This window comes from Ursus arctos, unplaced genomic scaffold (genome assembly GCF_023065955.2).
Source record: "Ursus arctos isolate Adak ecotype North America unplaced genomic scaffold, UrsArc2.0 scaffold_5, whole genome shotgun sequence".
Taxonomy (NCBI): Eukaryota; Metazoa; Chordata; class Mammalia; order Carnivora; family Ursidae; genus Ursus; species Ursus arctos.
The window spans coordinates 22,161,080-22,181,352 of NW_026623067.1; the positions used below are offsets into that span (position 1 = coordinate 22,161,080).

A 20,273-nucleotide genomic window follows, 5' to 3' on the forward strand; every position below is an offset into this window, starting at 1 on the left:
AAAAAACAAAACAAAAAACCTTTCCCTTGACTAAAGTGAGATAAAAAATATTATAAAACTTTTAACTTTATTATGTTTCACTGAGAAGGGTTTTTCATTTCCTTTCCAGTTACTTCTCAAGAAAAAATAAAATTACATAATACTTTTTTTACTCCCTATTTATTCCTATCTGTGAGTGGGAGCCAACAGACTATGACAGTAGTAAAGAGAATAAGAAATCTCAGCAATGAATAGCCTGGGTTACCATAAAACTAAATCAGTCTACTCAGGGGATGAGGGATGAGCCTCTATGTCTTTCCCAGACCATGATCTTTCCAGGCAGAATGACACATTCATTTCCATTTAATGTCAGCTGAGCACAATGAATGAATGATTTATTTATTTATTCCACAAATATTGATTGAGTCCTTCCTTTGTACAAAGCATTGACATAGACATTTAGGATGCATTAATGAACTGGCAGATTGTATTTTCCATATATTTCTGCATCTATAAATCCAACCCACATGTTTTCTTGTGATGTGAGGATGAACCCCTCTATCAAGAGTCTCTATCTAGGGCTTCTGATTTCAGCAGAAGGGATGCTTTGTGACTTTTGGGGTTAGGTTATAAATGATGATACCGCTTCTGACTGATTTTATCACTCTTGAAATATACACCTAAGGAAACCTGAGTCAATATCTGAAAAGCCTGGCTACCCTAAGGCTGTCACACCAGACAGATCATGTGGAGTGGCTACATTGAAATAGACGTGCCTAAATAATCTCAGCTGTTTGAGCCTCAAGTCCCACCACATGCTTCCCTATCTAAACGAGACCAGTTCCTGCCCCTTATGCCTCCAATGAGCTGCCCACTAGTGATGACATTTACAAGGAACACAGATGAGATAAGGTTGGCACGCAGCAGCAGGAACACCAGCCTGAGAACCGGGAGAATCTCCATGGAGCCATATACACAATTTTCTGCCTCCACCTTGAATCCCTATAAAATATTTCTACACGCATATGCATACACACACACACACACACACACACACACACACACACACGTCTTCCCATCTAAGGCCCCAAACATGTGAGATAAAAGCTTTAGATGAGTCCAGCCCCTAGGTCTCATCTTGCCCAGTTGACACTGGTGGACATAGACACTGGTGGCCACTAGCCCCTGTCACATGGCATATCTCTAGCCAGAATAAATGCTGCTTAGTCATTAACTTTGGGGATGGTTGGGTATGCAGTATTAAATAACCAGAAAAACAAGAGATAGCAAAGCCTGATTGGTAATATTTGCAGATTTCTATTGTGTGAATACTCCCACCATCTACTAAAGGTTTAACAACTGATTGTCAAAATTCCTTATTAATAGTTCTCACAAGCCAGTGTGAACCAGCTCAAGTACAGCACTGCCTGTCCCTGTGGAGCTTATAATCTAGTGGGAGGGGGACTGGTTCAATATACAGAAATTCATCAGTGTAATTCACAATATCAAGAGACTAAGGAAAAAAAAATCATCCTAACAGGTACAGAAAAGTGACATAGTTCAACATGCATTCATGTTAAAATTTTTCTTCAAACTGAGAAGATAAAGGAATTTTCTCCAAAATCCTACAGCTAACATTATAATTAATAGCAAAAGACTGAATGCTTTCTCCCCCAAGTCAGGAACATGACAAGGATGTTCATTGTCGTCATTCCTATTCAACATCATTATGGGGGTTCTTGCCAGTGCAATGAAGTAAGAAGGAAAAAAGGCCTATGGATTGGAAAAGAAGAAAAAGACTGTCTCTACTTGGAGACAACATGCTTGTCCCTGCGGAATATCTCAAAGGGTCTACATCTACCAAAAAAGCTACTAAAACTATGAGTTTAGCAAGTTTGCCACATACAAAGTCAATATTCAAAACTCCACTGTGACTCTGTAGGCTAACAATGAACAGTTGTAAATTGGAATTAAAAGGTACAGAAAACATTAAATACTTAGTTAAAATCTTTTTTTAAAAAAATGCAAGATTTGCATCCTAAACACTGCAGAACGGACAAAGGAAATTTTAAAAGTCTAAGGAAACAACGTATAAGCAAATATATTATGATCATGCGTTACATAACTTAATACTGTTAAAATGTCAATTCCCTGGAAACTATTCTGTAGATATAATACTTCCAGTTAAAATCCTGGCAGCATTTCTAATGGAAATTGACACACTGGTTCCAAAATTATATGGTGAAGCCAAAGAAGTAAAATAGCTAAAACGCTTTTGAAGAAGAGCAACATGGAGTAGGTAGACTACCACCACATTTCAAAACTTAGCATGAAGCCACAGTAATCAATCCAGTATGGTGCTGGAGGAAAAATGAACAGACAGGTTAAGGGAGTAGAATTTAGACTCGATAAATAGACCCCTACACACACCGTCAATTGATTTTCTACACACGCGCAGTGCAAAGGATATTCCTTTCAACAAATGGCAGTGAGCAACCACAAACATATACAAACAAAACGGGTCTTGACCCTTACTTTGTACCATCTTCAAAAATTAGCTCAGAATGGACATGGGCCACAGAGTTAAATGCAAAACTTAGAGTTCTAAACATCTAGATGAAAAATTGGGAGAAGATCTTTGCAGTCAGTCTCCAGTTAGGTAAAGTGAATTTAGGTAAGACATCAAAAGCACCACCCATAAAACTAAAAAGGGACAGTGCTGTAGTGGATGGTCATTGTGGATATTCATTTACTAATATTGTATGTATTCATAACTGAATGTTATACAAAGAACTTCCATGTTGCACTTGTAGACACGGAAAGTAAAATGTCAGGTGTTAGATCTTTACTATTAATTATTCTGTCTTTAGCTGAACCACCCTATACCATTCTCTGTTCAATCACCAATGGGATTCTTTTTTTTAACAATGACTTACCCTTGGATTTTTATGCTAAAAACATTTAAAGCCCTCAAAAAACAACAACAACAGATTTTTTGGAAAAATATGTCCTCCAAGGCTTTTCCCTTCTTTTTTAGTATCATGATCCATTATTCTCCATATCTTGCACTATACACTCCACTCCCTTAGTGGGTCAGTAGTGCAAGAGTGTTACTGGAAAACTGGAAAAAACTAGAGCCGTGTGCCTATGGGAAATAACAAAACTGACCAGAAAGGCTCCCTTCAAGGACATGAATTGATCCTGACAAGAAAATGCTGGAGGTAAAATCAAAATTTCAAACAGGGGGCTACACTAGCCAAGGTGGCTTTTAATTTTTTTTTAAGATTTTATTTATTTATTTATTTGTTTGTTTATTTATTTATTTATTAGAGAGAGAGAGAGAGAGAGCACAAGCAGGGGGGAGCACCAGGCAGAGGCAGAAGCAGGCTCCCCGCAGAGCAGGGAGCCCAATGCGAGACTCGATCCCATGACTCTGGTATCATGACCTGAGCTCAAGGTAGACACTTAACGAACTGAGCCACCCAGACATCCCAAGGTGGTCTTTAATTTTATATTGATCTGAAGTGGCAGCTCCAGAGACCCCAACACGACCAAGCATGAATAAGCCAAGAGAATTTACAGATCTGTGTGCCCAGAAAGAAATTCTCATAAAGCTATGAGGAGCAATTTTAATAGTCCTGTCGAACAGATTAATGAATATGCCCATGGAAGTTCACAGACTGAAGAACAAAGCTCTGTCATGTTCCTTACCTTGTCTCTCTCCTCAAAATGAATCGTGAAAATTGTCAATAGTGTAAGCCACTTATCCACGTGTCATAGTTCTGAGGATTCTCCTTTAATCGCCACATCAAAGAATTTCCATCATTAGTGAGCTCTCAGATCTGCATCGACCTACAGGGAAAGAAAATGCCCATATTCCAAGCCACCGGGACAACACAATGAGAAAGTACACACATTTTAAATTAAAATAGTAATTCTCTAAAAATCTCTCTGAAGAGAATAGTTTACTTCCACCTATCTGCGCTGTATTTGCACATACATTTCTAATGTTTGGGATTTAAATGATGCTTCAAAAATAATTAAATTTCCCTGAACTGCCAAATAATATTTGTAAGTTCTCTTGAAAAAATTTGCTTAAGTTATATTCGTAATAATACCAGATGTAGCAGAAATTAATACCCATGACTATTTCAGGCCCTTAAAAATATCATAAATATACACAGAAAATACCACTTTCTTTAATTACTCTCACTTTCTCTTGGAGCAAGTAGCACTCAGTCCTAGAACTAAGACTAAAAGTAAAAATCTGAATTAAGTTGGATATACTTTTCTCAAAATATTTTTTCTTAAGGCAATAATGAAGTATTAGTTTTCTAAAAAAAAAAAAAGAAAGGAAGCAAAGAAGGAAAAAGAGAATAAGAGGAACGGAAAGTGTTATATCATATCCTTCAACTCCAGAATACAAATGAAAGAATGACATTTTAGGTGGATTCAAATAAAACCCAAAGTTTAACTCAACCAAGTTATAGGATGCAACTATAATAATTTGTTATCTGGGATAAACTTATTTGACGAGACTGGCAAAAATTCTGAATATTTGAGGGATAGTGCTGGCTTTCAGTTATACTGAGTATATAGGAACAAGATTGTTTTATGACTCTATAAATTCAGATTTCTCCATGGATATTTTCCAATTTCTTTCTCTTTAGTACCCAAGGTTTGTGCTCAGTCATTTTATGAGCTTACTTCTATGGAAAACCATATATAATCAATCACAGCAGTCATTATATATTCCGATCTTTCATCTAGCCATACTGCATTTGGTTTAAGATGTAAACGTCTGAACGTACAAGAAAATCTGTGTCAGAAGGTGGGCATCGAAGGCTAAACTCAGGAATCAGGAGTGCTTCTTAGTTCAATCAGGGATTCAAAACTACAAAGGTCTAGTGTGCAAACAACAGGCTGCTTGCTATTGGAGGTGCACTCTTTCCAAGACAATAGACTGTGAGTTCTTTAAGAGAAGGGATAATGAAGCTTGATTTTTATACCTCCAAGGTTAAGTGCAGTGCCTGGCACATAGTAGGTACTGAATAAAGCATACTGAATATATGAATACTTAAAAAGTTTGAAACACGTACACATTTTCCACAACCAGCAAAAGAGATTGCAGACCTCAAAATCTTGAAAGATCTTACCATTTAAAAGCCCGATCTCATGAATCATGGAAATAACTTGGTACGGAAGAAATACATTAGGGAAAGAAAAATGGATCCAGGTTTTTTTCCTGATTTCTTCTGTACTCCGCTTTCTTCTTTCTCTTGCAACTTGGTGATCTGCATAATCCACAATCTTCCTGTTTTATTTTGATATAGCAAAAAAGAAAGAAAGAAAGAAAGAAAATATATTTATTAAAATTCTAGAAAGAAGAAAGGGAATTTGCAGGGTGCCTGTGTGGCTCAGTTGATGAAGCATCTGCTTTTGGCTCAAGGTCATGATCCCACGGTCCTAGGATTGAGCCCCATGCCAGGAAGCATGCTTCTTTCTCTCCTTCTGCCTGCCACTTGCCCTGCTTGTGCTCTCTCTCTCTTTCAAATAAATAAATAAAATCTTTTAAAAAAAGGGGGAATTTTACAGTTGAGTCCCCATATATGTCAGGCACCTTACAAACATTATTTAACTTAATCTTCACAAGCACAGTCAAGGCAGTGATTATTATCATTATTTTATAAATGAAGAAACTAGAAAAAAAAGATACTAGAAAGCAAAAGGTTTGATCAATTTATCTTGAGTGAAACAACTGGCAAATAATAGAACAGCATTTAAACTCAAAGGATTTCCATCCCAAATCTCATACTCTTTCCCTATCTTTGTACTCTTTACAAAATAACTAATTTAAGGCAATATTGCTCATATCATAAAAGATTATTTTCAATAAAATTGTAAAAGACTTTCTTAAGAGAGAAATTCCCTAAGTGAATTACAATATTAAATTTATGCAAAAATTAGTTAATAAAATTTGCAAAACACAAGTTGTTTAAAGTCTATTATCATCAGAAATCTAATGCCAGTGACATTTGAAAAATATACATATAGAAGAAAGTGAATTGGAAGCAAGGACTTTAGGATCTATTTTAATCTTTGCCATTGATTTTTATGCCACTTAATCACATTCTACTAATAAATCAATCTGTTTTCTAATCTTAGAGTATGAAAAAAAAATGCTGACCACCTAACTGGGATGTTTGACAACTAGCTATTTTCTCATCTAACTTGGTAAGTTCTTCAAAATATATGTATACAAATATAAAACAATTAAAACTGATCTGAAAGTAAAGAATATTGAGAACAGAGATAGACAAGCAGCTTCAAATCTTCCTCTAACAGGCACAGAAAGAAATTCTTATATATTTTTTTATTATGAATGACCCTTTTAATTGATTTTCAGTTACATCTTGTGCTAAGAACTACACTAGAAAACTGCGAGACTGGTAATTTACTAGAGTAGAAACTGAACCAGGCATTAATTTTTTTTCCCTAAAAGCAAACATCAAAGAATTAGTAAATCTGGGAGAATAAAGTGGGTGACAATGTGGATGAAGACTTTTCTCTTTATTCACGGTAGTTTTAGCAATGAAAAATGGCATAGATATTATATCAAGTTTCAGTCTAACGTAACAACACCAAATGTATTTTTGAAATCTATTTCATTCATTCATCATTCAACACTATTACAAATCTACTATGAGCCAGCACTAGGCTAGATGGTAGGGCTATAGAGGTAAAAAAGATATAGTTCCTGCCTTTGCCCTCATGGAACTTACATTACAATGGGAACTAGAAAAAAAATTAAGTAATAATAAATAAGCTAAAAAAGCTATATCACAATAAATTCTGAGATCAAAATATATAAGGGATTTTTTAAAATCAGTATATGTATGTGGAACATTTGATCAACAGTCCATGTTAGGAACAAATAACAGTAGCCCTTTTACTAATGTCTGAGCTGCCTAGAACCCATAGTAAGTTTTTTTTAATTAAAAGGAAGTAAAAAATTACTAAGTTTATCCAACAAAGCCATTTCATACTTTCTTGTCTATGTGAATTAAAGTGTAACCATATTAAGACAATGTTTTTTGATAATCATCATTTCACTTTATTTAAAATTTTTTTCTTTTTCTATTTACTTTTTTGACCCCCATCACCCATTTCTCTCACCCACCACCCCCTACCTCTGGCAATCACCAATTGATGAGTTTTGTTTTGTTTTTCTTTTTTTAGATACCAAATATAGGAGATATCACTTGGTATTTGTCTTTTCTGACTTATTTCTCTTAGTATAATATGCTCAAGGTCCATCCTTTTTATCACAAATGGCAAGATTCATTCTTCCTTCCATAAGCTGTATAATAGTCCATTGTATACACACTCCACACTTTCTTTGTCTACTCATCCTTCAATGGACACTTACACTGTTTCCTTATCTTGGTATTGTAAACAATACTGCCATGAACATGGGGGTGCAGATATCTTTTCAAATTAGTGTGTAGTGTATTTTCTTTGGGTAAACACCCAGAAGTGCTGGGTCAGACTGTTTCATCTTTATTCTTTCTGAGGAACCTCCATACTGTTTTCCACAGTGGTTGCACCAATTTGCACTCCCATCAAGAGTGCACAAGGGTTCCTTTTCTCCACATCTTCCCCAACACTTGATATTTCTTATCTTTTTAATAATAGCCATTCTCACAAATATGATGTGATATCTCATTGTGGGTTTGATTTGCATTTCACTGATGATTAATGATGATGAGCATCTTTCTATGTATCTGTTGGCCATGTGTATGTTTTCTTTGGAAAAATGTATATTGGGATCTTCTGCCCAGTTTTTAATTGGATAGTTTATTTTTTTCTATTAGGTTGTATGAGTTCTTTATATATTTTGGCCATTAACCCCTTATTAAATATATGATTTGCAGATATTTTCTCCTATTTCATAGGTTGCCTTTTCGAAAAATTTGTTGGTGGTTTCCTTGACTATGCAGAAGCTTTTAGTTTGATGTAGTCACTTGTTTATTTTTTTTTAAGATTTTATTTATTTATTTGAAGAGGGAGACAGCCAGCGAGAGAGGAAACATAAGCAGGGGGAGTGGGAGAGAAAGAAGCAGGCTCTCAGCAGAGCAGGGAGCCTGATGTGGGGCTCGATCCCAGAACCCTGGGATCATGCCCTGGGCTGAAGGCAGATGCTTAACAACTAAGCTACCCAGGCGCCCCTGATTATTTTTGCTTTTGCTGCTTTTGGTTTTGATGTGAGATTAAAAAAATAATTGCCAAGACCTATGTTTTCTTCTAGGAATTTTATGCTTTCAGGTCTTACATTCAAGTCTTTAATATACTTTGAGTTAATTTTTGCTTATGGTGTAAAAGTAGTTCGGTTTCATTCTTTTGAATGTGACTGTCTAGTTGTTCCAACATCATTTATTAAAGAGACTATCCTATTCCCACTGTCTATTGCTGGCTCCTTAGTGTCCATTGAGCACAAACAGGGGGAGTGGCAGGAAGAGGGAGAGAGAAGGGGAGAAGCAGGCTCCCACTGAGCAAGGAGCCAGATGTGGGGCTCGATCCCAGGACTCTGGGATCATGACCTGAGCCGAAGGCAGATGCTCTACCGACTGAGCCACCCTGGTGCCCCTATTTAAGATTTTCTACATATACCATCATGTTATCTGCCAATAGTGACAATTTTACTTTTTCCTTTCCAATTTGGATGCTCTTATTTATTTTTCTTGCATAATTGCTCTAACTAGGACTTCCAATATTATGTTAAATAGAAGTGGTGAGAGTGGGCAACTTGGCCTTTGTTATCTTTAAATATGTTCCCTCTATTCCCACTTTTCTGAGCGTTTTTATCATAAATCAATTTAAAAAAAAATAAATCAATGTTGAATTTTGTCAAAGCCTTTTCCTGCATCTACTGAGATGATCATATGATTTTTATCCTTCATTTTGTTAATGTGGCATATCATATTGACTGATTTGCAGATGCTGAAAGATCCTTGCATGGCTGGAATAAATACCACATGATCATGGTGTATGATTCTTTTAACATATTGTTGAATTTGATTTGCTAATATTTTGTTGAGGATTTTTGCTTCTATGTTCATCAGAGATAACAGCCTGTGATTTTCTTTTCTTATGACATCCTTGTCTAGTTTTAGTATTAGGATAATGCTGGCCTCATAAATTGAGTTTGGAAGAGTTCTCTCCTCCACTCTTTATTGTAAGAATTTGAGAAGGATTGGTATTAATTCTTCTTTGAATGTTTGGTAGAATTCAGCAGTGAAGCTTTCTGGTCCAAGACTTCAGTTTGTTGGGAAATTTTTGATTAGTGATTCAATCTCTTAATAGCAATTGGTCTGTTCAGATTTTCTGTTCCATCATGATTCAGTCTAGGAAGGTCATATGTTTCCAAGAATTTATCCATTTCTTGGTTGTCCAATTTGTTGGTATATAATTAATTGTTCATAGTGGTTTTATGATCCTTTGTACTTTGGTGGCATTGGTTGAAATATCTCTTTCATTTTTCATTTTATTTATTTAAGTTCTCTCTTTGTTTTTCTTGGTGAGTCTACCTAAAGAATTGTCAATTTTGTTAATTTTTTTCAAAAAAAACACATGTTATTCATCTTTTCTATTGTCTTTTTAGTCTCCATTTCATTTATATCTACTCTAATCTTTGTCATTTTCTTCCTTCCACTAACCTTGGGCTTTGTTTGTTCTTCTTTTTCTAGTTCTTTAAGGTGTTAAGTTAAATTGTTAATTGGAGACTTTACTTGTTTGTTGAATGAAAGAGGCATTAACAACTATGAGCTTCTCTCTCAAAACTGCTTTTGCTACATTCCACAATTTTTGGTATATTTCCATTTTTGTTTATTTCAAGGTATTTTTAAATTTCTCCTTTGACTCATTAATTTTTCAGTAGCATGTTGTCTGGCCTCTCCATATTTGTGAATTTTCCAGCTTTCTTCATGGAATTAATATTTAGTTTCATACCACTGTGGTTGGAAAAGATGTTTCATATGATTTCATTAGTCTTAAATTTATTAAGACATATTTTGTGGCCTAACATATAATCTATCCTGGAAAATTGCCATGTGACCTGAGAAGAATGCATATTTTGCTGCTTTTGGATGGAATATTCTGTATACAACTGTTTAGTCCATCTGGTCTAACATGTTACTTAAGGTTAATATTTACTTATTCATTTTCTGTCTGGATGATCCACCCATTGATGTCAGTGAGGTATGAAAGTCTCCTACTATTTAATTAGTAAAGTCCTCTACTCTATGCATTAAAGTATAACCACCATAAGACAATGTTTTAAGATAGTCATCATTATTTTTAAACAGTGAAAGAACTTTTGGTTTTTACCAAAGTGGATATGGTCATTATGTAATTTGTAATTAACTATTGTGGGCTGTCTTTTCAGTATCCAGTTATTTTTTTCTTCTACCAAAAGAATTTTGAATTACACCAGAAAATATACTTTTATCACATCCTCTTTAGGAGCATTGATTCAACTCCCTGCTCCAGTAGAAAACTCTGTTTACTTTAGATTAATCTTATCTTTCCATTTTCCTGGCCACAGTAATTGGCACAAGAATGGGGATGTGTCATTCAGAATCAATTAGATTTGGAGAAACATTTCCTGTGGATTAAAATTCCCCCCCCCCTTTTTTTAAATCAGGAGTATCAAAATGGATATCTTTTTCTCTGCTGGTTCTAAATGTGTAATTTATCCAGCCTCTGGCACTTTTGTAGCCAACTTTGGGGTCACAAGGAGAGAGTCAATTTGAAAATCACGTCAACACCAAGGAAGTACACCACAGAAATGTGTTTTGGTCAGATGTTTGAACTCTCTATCGAACTATTTATTTTATTTCTTTAAACTGGATTGGGTCAGATTTACTAAAGAGTGATAACTGATACTAAGGAGCCCAGCATATAACAAAACTTCAAAACTTTTGTACCAACATCTTCTGAATCTTTGGTGGGACTGACATGGCATCAAGGTAGTTCTTACCTTGTAAGAAGCTCTTCCCTTACACTTTCATTCTGTCTCACTCTACTCAACCTCATGACGTTTCTTGAGGGGGCATCTCACAGCGGTATAAAAGCACAGTATTTAGTTGCAAAACTTATTCTCCATAACAATGCACAACATAAGTGTCTTTTATATGTTATCAGACACTTTGGAAATTGTGTAAAAGACAATCCTCAAGAATCAGTGCAGATTCTCCTTTGATTACTGTGAGGACGGGGGTCTTTCCATCCTAACTGGGGCTTGAGTAATGCGAAAGATTTAAAGCCTCTCTTTAGGTGCTGGTACATGGCTACTTGGAAATAAAAGTGCACACAACATTGGTAGACTAGAGAAAAATTTGAGTTGTATTTTAATACAGCATGTACTTGTAACAGAAAGTTTTTGCATCACCCAACAAAATCATTTTGTTTTGTCTTTTAATTTTTTTAAACAAAAATTATCAAATAATAGCTTTACTGATTTGTACTGCTTTAAGTTTTGGGAAAAATTATGACCTCTCTCCCCACCTTAATAGTATACCAATGCTAATATCTGCAGACTGCTTTCTAGTATTTGTCTAGGCAAATATTTTATGTAATTATGTTCATATTTCATATTCATTGTTTTGCTCTATATTTTCATTTAACATTTTAATATTGTAATTTTTCCATGGTGATACCTAAATAATTATCTTTTTCATGGCTTCATAACACTTTATTAAGTGAGTGACAAAATATATTTAAGTACATTTCCTGCTATTAGCTTTTAGAAGAAATACATGTTAATCTGGTCACCAATTCTGTACAAGATATAATTTCAGATATTTAAAAGAACGGATGTAAAAATTTTTCTTTAGCCGAGCACATACTTTTCGCATCTACTGTAAAATGCAAGCCAAACTCTAAGGCCAATGTACACTATATCAGATTATTTTGTACCCACCCAGGAAGGCCTATTCATCTATTTCAATATGGAATGTCAATTTCACAGTCAAAGATCCAGGGACGCTCTCCTCTCTGCCTACCCTCTTTAAATCGAGTGTGAGGAGATGGTAGATTGCCCATCTCAGTATCCAGCTGTTTGCTACATATCTGGACTAAGCACACAGATATATCTCGGGTCTGGCATTGGCTTTAATTTTTAAAATATTACAAAACTCATTCAGGTGTTTGAATTTATAAAAGTTAAACTTTGGAATTTCTTAACTTCTATTTCCCTTCCCCAAAACACTTGTCATGAAAGCTCATCTCTCATAGGCATTTTCCAATTTATTTTTTAGAAAGTCAAGCTTCTCTTTCCTAGCAATTCTCTACATGAAATTGCTCACTTTTAGAAGCATGGCCACCCTCAGAGGGGAGAACAGCCAGAAACTGTTTAGTAGTAAAGCTTCCTTATTGGTTTTAAAACCTTTGAGCACTAATATGGGAATAAAATGATTATAGCTAACATTTTTTTGAGTTACTATTAACCAAGCACAATACAAAGTGCTTTATATATTTTAAATTTAATCATCACAAAAATCTTATGAGATAAGTACTATTACTAACTTCATTTTTGAAAGGAAGAAATTGAGTTTTTAAGGTTTATGAATAACTTACTCAAGATTACATTATCTGTAAGTGTTAATGTTGAGACAGGATTGATGTTTAATTCTGTTAACTCAGAAATCAACAAGGAAACCCAAGAATTAAATACCAATCTCACTCAGAGAAGATGAGAAAATGAGAGCTTTTCAATTAATATGAACATAGACTGAAGAATATATTTCCCAGATACATTTCTATGAAGTACGGCATGCCTTCTCCCGTTCCCCGCATGCCCATGCCCGTGGCTGACAGGAAAACCTACAAGGGCATCATTTCTAGACGAGGCTCCAGAATCTTTGTCACAACGGTGGTCTAGGTAATCATCTGGGGCAGCTACAGAAATGAAGCTGTTGCTGTCCTAGGAGACTGATAGCGACCCACCGAGGCTCTCTTCCAGAAAGGCAGCTGTGGTGTCTATACTAAATAAAGAGTGTGGGATAATAATATCATCTGCTTCATAAAACTGTTGAGATGATTAAATGAACTAAAACAAAGTTCCAGATAACATTAACTGGATAAATGTTTACTCCACAAAGAGAAAAAATCCACCTCACTAACACCAACCTTCACAAAGCTTAAGGTAAACAGGAACTATTCTCCAAGCTCATTCGGTCATTTCCTAAGTCATTCACTCATGTATTTACTCATCCAGTGTTTTCAACAAACATTATCTGATTATTCACTACGGGCCTAACACTGATCTTTGAAGAATATAAAAAATGTAACCCCGCTACAAAGAACACTTTTACTCAATCAGAAGGGACAGAACTAAATACAACTAACTATGAAAAAATTTGTGAGGCTTTATAGAACAGGTAAAAATAAGCAGTTATGGAAGTACAAGCAATAGGGAGGCTTCCTAAAGAAATGAACTTTGATCTAAATTATACATATAGAGTGTATTTCTATTTTACAAGTCTTAGCAGATCTGAATATTATTCTAAAGGTAATGTCCTCCCTTATTTTTAACAGAAATTTTGTTTCACTTAATTATATTTGCTTATGTTTTTTAAAAGGCACTGTTAGCCCACACTGTACTTAAATGTATGCACGATATCTAGTAGCTCAGTGGGATACAACTATCACTCTCCCAGCCCTATATTCTCTGAGGGAGCATTATAATTCAGAGGTGGTTCTGGGAATGGCTCACGGGTTTAATTTAATTAGTATAGTTCTGACCTTTTTATAGTATTAACATATAATCTTTTGTCCCTATAGAGTGGCTTGTTCATCATGTTTTCTGCCCGAAGCTTAGAGCACATTGATTTCCAATTACCAGATTATAAACCTGCCAAGTCATCTCTGTCAAGCAGTTTAAAAATTATACAAGTCAACTCAAGTAACTGAAGCATTAATTAAAATTTTGCAGATTATAAAGAAGGACCCGGGAGACAGATGTGAAAACACTGTTCATGATTGTGAAGGAGAACTTGAAAACAAGGTTACTGGGGAGACGTGGCTCTAAAAGGATCCATCATTGTAAATAATTGGCATATTCCAGTCATAGTTCTATAGATAAGGGATTTCCAATTTCATTACGAATAAACAATTCTCAATAAATTTGAGTAAACTACTAATATATATACATATATTATATATATTAGTATGTATCTCTCATGTATATAATATCTATGTATATTTCATGTATATTATATATAATACACACATGAGATTATGGTAGGAAGAATATGGTAATTCTACGGAGAAAGTGACCTATCTGGGAAACTCTAAAGTACTTGTGTGAGAACTCAGGTATTTTATACATTAATATATTGAATGCTGTGGATATCAGTTAGAATTAGAATCACTTAAGAGTAACAGAGAACTAAAATAATATTGATTAAACCAAGAGAGAATTTTATTGCTTAATAGGCTGGAGGAAAGTGGTAGCTCTAGTCCATGGAGTCTTTAGGAACCAAGATCCCTTCCACCTCTTTGCTTTATCATCTTTAGGGTGTAGTCTTTATCTTCATGGTTCACAAGGGATGTTAGAACCTCCAGGAATCAGGTCTATGTTTTGGACATCAGAAATAAAGAGGGGTAAAAAAAATGGAGGAAAGAACAGGCTATTATACATTAAGATTCCCAGAAGTCAGCACATACTTATATTTAGTTACGCAGTCATTCCTGGCTGCAATGAAGGCAGAAAAATGTTCTTTTCATTCGGAAATTTGTCTGCTTCTGCTGAAACATGGGCTTCCTATGATAGGGGACAAGGGGAGAATAGACAATGGAAGGTCCTTTGCTATTTTCTGCTGCACCATTTGATTAATTGGGTCATTTAAAAATACTTTGATAGTATCAAAATAAACTGAAGACACATTATTTATAGACAGCAAACTAAGAAGACAATACTGCAAAATGGACAGACTGGGAAATAACAAAGTGAAGAATTAAAATCAACCTTGCCAAGACGGAAGTTAAGAGGGAGAGTGGAGAGGAGAAAATAATATGCTCTCAGTGTGGGAAAAGGAAGGAATATATAGATCTTTCTCAGCAAGGGAAACAACCAGATAAAGAACAAAAATCAAACCCAATTAGAGAAGGAAGCACACAACAGGAAAGGTGTGACCAAGATTCTTAGTGCTCTAGAAATTACCCAAAGAAAGACTGATTAAGATTTCATTTTTTAAGTCAAATATTAAAATTTATTTTTGGACTTCACTTAGTTTAAAATGAGAACAGTGCTAGGAGCTCTAAAAAGGTATCCCCCAAATCTTTTTTGTTTAATGATCCATTCCATATAGGATTTTAAAACCTCATGTGGAAAGAAACATCGTCACTTAACAATCCTAATAATTCTATAATAAATAGGGAGATAATGGAAGGCAGTGACATAACAAGTAACTGTGAAGTGTTTCCAGAACTAGATCTTGTAGGAAAATCAGGATATGGACAGGCAACATAGAGCCTTAAGCTGGGGAATAGGAGACAGGAATGTAACAGGAGAAGCCACTGAATAAACTCTCATCAGTGCAAGATACAAAAGATTCATTTGTGTAGGAAACTCTAGGCAGCGTCCAGTCCACCTGAGACCACTATTCTTTCTGTGCTCATTTCCCAAACCCTTTCTTAATTAGATTGAGAGGAAAAAAATCATCACTGTTTAGGAGCTGGTCATCACGCACCATTGGGTCGTTCTACCTCATATTTTAAACCTCACAACTCTTAGTAAAAAATTACAATGTTACAGCAAAATTCAGACCAAGCACTAGAGATGAGTAATATCAAATAAACTATAAATGTATAAGATCCCTTATTTAGAGGTAATCCCAAACTGTAAGACCAATTCCTGGGACTGTGGACCCCAAGAAGGAATCCATCCCCAGTACTCTGAGTGGTAGGGGTATCTCAAAAATAATTTTTAAAAGTGTAAAACTATTTTAATGATTCACAAAGCCTAACAACTACAAAAAAAGAAAACAGAAATTTATCTTCAAAAATACCAAATTGATAAATGAGCGTATTTCCTTGTTTTTAACCATATCATCAATTTAACATGATAAAACTGAATCTGTTGTGATAACATCAAATCCTAGTATTCAGTTTTACGTACCATTGATTAATTAAAAATGGGAAAATAAACTATTATTCAATAGGGGCCATGGGGCCAAAACTTTTTCCAAAAATTAAATTTCTTAAATTAAAGGAACAAAAGCAATTAAAGATAAAATTGTTTGGGAAACATCAAGCCAATATTGAGAAATGATAGAACGTTACATCTTTGTAAAAATCATTCCGGTTGGAGATCATTACCTTCTTTTTCTGAAGAGTTGAAAAGGCATCTATTTTTTAATGATTAGTATTTTAATGCAAATATAATTTAAAAATTATCCATCAAGATTTTTCAAAGTAAAAGTTAAGAAAGTAATCAAAAACAGTCTTTCTTCTCTCATTACCTCAAACTACTCAGAGATTTCTAATAGTATCCTAAAACTAAGAAGGTACTGAGATTTTAAAAAACAAGATTTACCTTTACACAATTACTTCAAAACTTATACAGAATTAAGACAAGCTGGTAATAACATACTAGTAATAACATATCATCTGATTTTTTTTATATTCCTGTCAAAAAAAGAATAAGGCTTATTCCATAAAAAAAATAAAAATCAATGTTGGCTGGAACATTTCTGTCATCTAGCATAACTTTGATTCTGAAATCAAATTTTTACTATTCTCAGGGTATTACAGGGCAAAACCAAAGAGACTACATGAGAAATCAGTAACGCCAGATCTAGTTTCAGAGAGGACACAGTCTTTTATAATTAGACCACTTAGAGAATCCCAAAGAAGGGGAAATACAGCTCCAGAGCTGTGCAACACAATCAACTAAGTATAGGAAGAAAATACTCGAAAATATTTTGCATAAAATATGGGTTAAATAAATGAAGTTTTACTCGTATTTAATATATGAATTGACAATACTATATGTATCATATATATGTATTATAAGCAGAAATACAAAACATCTCTTTAAATTATTAAGATTTATTGATTGATTGATTGATTTTAGCGAGAGAGACAGAGTGCAGTGGGGGTAGGGGGACGAGGCACAGAGGGAGAGAGAATCTTAAGCAGACTCCATGCTGAGCACGGAGCTCAATGCACGGCTCGATCCCAGGACTCTGAGATCACGACCTGAGCTGAAACCAAGAGTCAGATGCTCAACCGACTGTACCAGCCAGGTGCCCCAAAACATTTCTAATAGAAACATGCAATCAAAAAATTTAGAGACTATTAAATGAGATGACTTGGAGGGCCTTCCCTAATCTGCAGTTTTATTACTATTTTAAGGTTGTCCCTTAACTTCTCTGATGGAAAGAAATTAAGAAACATGAATAGAGCATGGCGCTATAAGGAGTAGGTGAGGCACTGAGTAAAGACCACCCAGCATAAGGCAGTAAGGAGTAGAAATACACTGGAACGCATTCACCTCACCCAAGGGGAACCAGCTACTTCTTCTCAGCTCTAGATGGTTGCTGCTACGTATGTTCAGAGCATGTAAGAGAATCCAGAAATTTAACATTCGTGGGAACTTCCGTGAGTTGTAGAAGACAAAACAACAAAACAAAGCACTCTGCTCATGACACAACTCCAGGTTGCCATTTTGCTCTGGGGTAGCGGTCAGGAGCGTGAACTGCGGATTCGGGGGGAGAGAACTAAATGTTCAGTAAACAGCTCGATTACCAATCATTTGTTTGATGTGCTCGCCTCAGTCCCTAATCAGGCTGAACTCGCTTCTCATCTGGAAAGTGGGAGTAACAGTAGAGCTGCCCCACTGGGTTGGTTGCTCTGGGGGTTAAATGAGGAAATGTATACAAGGCACTTCAGCATCACGCCTACTAGACAACAAGTACTCTGTCAATCTCAGTTAAAATAATAACTGAGTTTCTATAAGGTGCCAAGCACTTTTAATTATAACAACTGATTTGCATCTTTTCACAAACCTGTAAGAACAATCTAATCTGTTACAAAAGAGAAAAATGAGACTCGGAGTGAAATAGAATATGCCCAAGGTCATGACTTGATTTGTGAATGCAGTTGAAGGGATTCTAACCCTGACCATCTTTCTCAGGTCACAGCTGTGAGTTCTGCCTGTCAACCTGTTTATCAGAACAGATGCTCATCTGCAGGGCTGGCATCTTCTGTGCTGGACAGACAGTTGAGTAGTTTTAGACCGTGATTTCTTAGTTCTATTAAGAAAATAAAACCAAAGAGCTGTGTTTTTCTTTGATGGTTTATGACCTGAAAACCCCACATAATAATGAAAAAATTATTATTTTCAAAACTTTGTGTTACACTGAGCCTGGAACCTTTACTAACTCACGAAAGAAAATTAAAACAAGGATTCTTCAAAGAAGTAAACAGACCAAGTGACATAATTACCAATTTTGCCAAATTAATTAAAAACTCCACCATCTCCTTTTACTATAAATAATCTGACTTTTTATCTAGAGATGTTATAATTCCTTTTTGGCCTCATTTCTGATGAATTTGATATCTTTTAAAGAGTAAAACAAATTTATTTGCATAAGTATGAGGTTTGTCATTTATTATTTATGTAACAGATAAATAGTTTCAAATTTATTAGAAAAGTATAAATTTTTTTAAATCTTACCAGTTCATCATCATGTTAGAAGCAATTCCTTGCAGCATTTTATCTTTAGTCTCCATGCAAAGAAATGAAGATAAAGCAAGGCTATTTGCTCAGTGGAATTCAATCCTGAACTCCCAGCATTCAATTTTCTGTTGCATTACTCTATGCCAGGAGTTTGCAAACAATAGCCTGTGGGTCGATTTTGGCCTTCTACCTGTTTTTGTAAATAAAACTTTATTGGAAGCAACATTCATGCTCATTTTTTTACATATTATATTTATGGCTGCTTCTGCGCTATAATGGCAGAACTGAGTAGGTATAACTGAGACCCGATTTAAGCTTATCAAAAATAGGATGGGGGTACCTGGGTGGCTCAGTCTGTTAGCATCTGCCTTTCAGCTGAGGTCAAGATCCTGGAGTCCAGGGATTGGAGCCCTGTGTCAGGGCTTCCAGCTCAGCAGGGAATCTGCTTCTCCCTCTCACTCTGCCCTTCCCCACCCCACGCCACCCCACCCAGCTGGTGCTTTCTCTCTCTCTCTGAAATGAATAAACAAAATTTAAAAACAAAACAAAACAGGATGAAGTGAAGCTGTCCTTTGAAGTGACCTTCATTTTCTAATTTCTGAGCTCACAGAAAGGTCAAGACAGATTATTGAAAGCCACACCCACATATTGCATTTACTTGTCTTCAAACTATATATATAAAAGTAAAGTTCCAATGATATATTATAAAATAAAAAAATGCAAACTTAGCTAAGAAAAGGGTTGATTTGAAAATATTATTTCAATGGGTAGGGAGAAAATTGCAATAGGGAGAAAGCTCCAATGTAAGGTGTGCAAGCTTCTCAAAAGCTAAACATAAAGGGAGGAGTAGATTATCCTAGAAAGAACCAGAGAAACAGAAACAATAGGATGTAGATAGCTATATAAGAGCAAAAGCTGGAGAAGCAGGAAGGGCAGTGGGGTTATTCAGTCCGAGTCAGAAGGCCTTAGAATCAAGGGGCACATGGTGTAAGTTCTGGTCTGAGTCCAAAGCCCAAGAAACAGAAGCACCTATGTCCAAGGGCAGAACATGGATGTCTGAGCTCCAAGACCGCATTCACCCTCCTGTTGCCTTTTTGTTCTATTTAGGCCCTTGGCGATTGGATGATGGCCACATGCCGTGGTGAGGGCAGTCTTCTTTATTCAGTCTACTGATTCAAGTGCTAATCTCTTCCAGGGACACTCCCAGAAACATCCAGAAATATTGTTTTACCAGCACTCCATGCATCCTTTAGCCCTGTCAAGTTTTTGACCCATACAAGTAACCATCACATGTGGCAAAGTAGGAGGAGTGAAGATGGCATGACCTGACTGTAGGTAAGACAGAGTTTTACCTCGTGGTCAGCCAATTCTCACAAAAGGCTGTGTGCTGGCTTAAGCTGAGAGTGGGTCAAAGTTTGGGGGCCTGGGAGAAGGACAGAAATGTGAAGTATGCTGAACAAGCATTTTGTTCTAAGTGATCTTTGGGGGAAAAGGGTTTAGCTAATCATATGTCTGGCCTTGTCACAGGGGCATTCCTGAGTCTGACTTA

The 20,273-nt window shown here is 35.6% G+C and overlaps 1 long non-coding RNA gene across 1 annotated transcript in view; it reads right to left on the reverse strand.

Annotated features, from left to right (window-relative positions):
- Positions 1 to 3,696: 3,696 nt before the first annotated feature.
- The window catches only part of LOC130542798 (uncharacterized), a 32,803-nt gene continuing 16,226 nt past the window's right edge, over positions 3,697 to 20,273 (reverse strand). The window contains exons 2-3 of the long non-coding RNA XR_008957633.1: positions 5,136 to 5,293; positions 3,697 to 3,831 (exon numbers count right to left, since the gene is read on the reverse strand). This is a non-coding gene — a long non-coding RNA (uncharacterized LOC130542798). The remainder of the gene's footprint in view (positions 3,832 to 5,135; positions 5,294 to 20,273) is intronic.